Below are 1,116 nucleotides of genomic sequence, written 5' to 3'. Positions count from 1 at the left end.
GATTGGCTAAAAATGTCTTTTGATAAATCCATTATCTTAAAGTTGTGTAGACACACTCTTGGAGATTTCAGAGAAATAGACAAACAAAATCAAGGTAGCCTCTCAGTGATCTTTCCCAAGATACTCAGGACCAGGGAGGTATACAGTCTTCTTCTGCAAATCCTTTGCTGAGGACTGCACACAAGAAGCTATACCTAATATTTTAATATATTTCCCCTCCACTATCAAAGATATGTAAAATTTATTTTTCATACCTAGATGATGCCCTAAATAAATGTCTCCCAAAAACCCAACATGCTGGCATTTTCTTTAACTTCTGCTATGTTTCATTCATCTGTGAGCTAAACTGGAATGAATTCCAAAGGCTTGGAAAAGATTAGGTTAAGATATAATGTTCAAAATACTTAATAAACATAGGCAACTGGAACACATAACTTCCAGCCAGAAATCCAACTGACTCCTACTCAAAGTGGTCCCCAATGATAAGCCTACAGACTTGCAGAGTATGAGTACACAGATTTGATTATATTATGCCTTCTTTTCCCTAACCACAGAGGTAGAGATTTTACCGGCATGTCTTGATGCCAATCCAAACAATGATATGACTTACCACTTACAGCCATGGCATGCACTCCTCATCAGAACACTTTATAAATGGGAGCTCATTAATCAAGCAGCCATCCCTGAGAGGCAGAGCTGAGGCAGAATCTGAGCTTGGAAAGTGTCCGGAAATTGCCAGGTGTGGAAGCAGGCATTTACTGACTCGTCCACCAGTGCCTGGGTGTCAAAGGACTTTCTAAATACCTGCTCTAAATTTTCTCCACTTCTAGTTTCTGCATTCCTAAATAATTCCTAGCCTGTGACTATCAGTTCTTATCAGAAGAGACCCTAACCCTTGCTTATGAACAGATATCTATTTTGAAAAAAATTGTCTGGACAAACTTGGCAACCTGTTTTAATAGCTCCAGATTATACTGTCCAATCCCTAAAATGTAGAAATAGGACATAATCTTCAATATGTTTCTTATTAAATAAACCACTAACAATTAATACATTTGGAAATATGCTAGAAGTTGAATGTGGAATTTAGAATAATGAATTATACTATTTTTTTTT

The sequence above is a fragment of the Orycteropus afer genome, unplaced genomic scaffold, assembly GCF_000298275.1.
Source record: "Orycteropus afer afer isolate SDZICR_OR568_19922 unplaced genomic scaffold, OryAfe1.0 scaffold00161, whole genome shotgun sequence".
Lineage (NCBI taxonomy): Eukaryota > Metazoa > Chordata > Mammalia > Tubulidentata > Orycteropodidae > Orycteropus > Orycteropus afer.
This window is presented reverse-complemented; position numbering follows the sequence as displayed.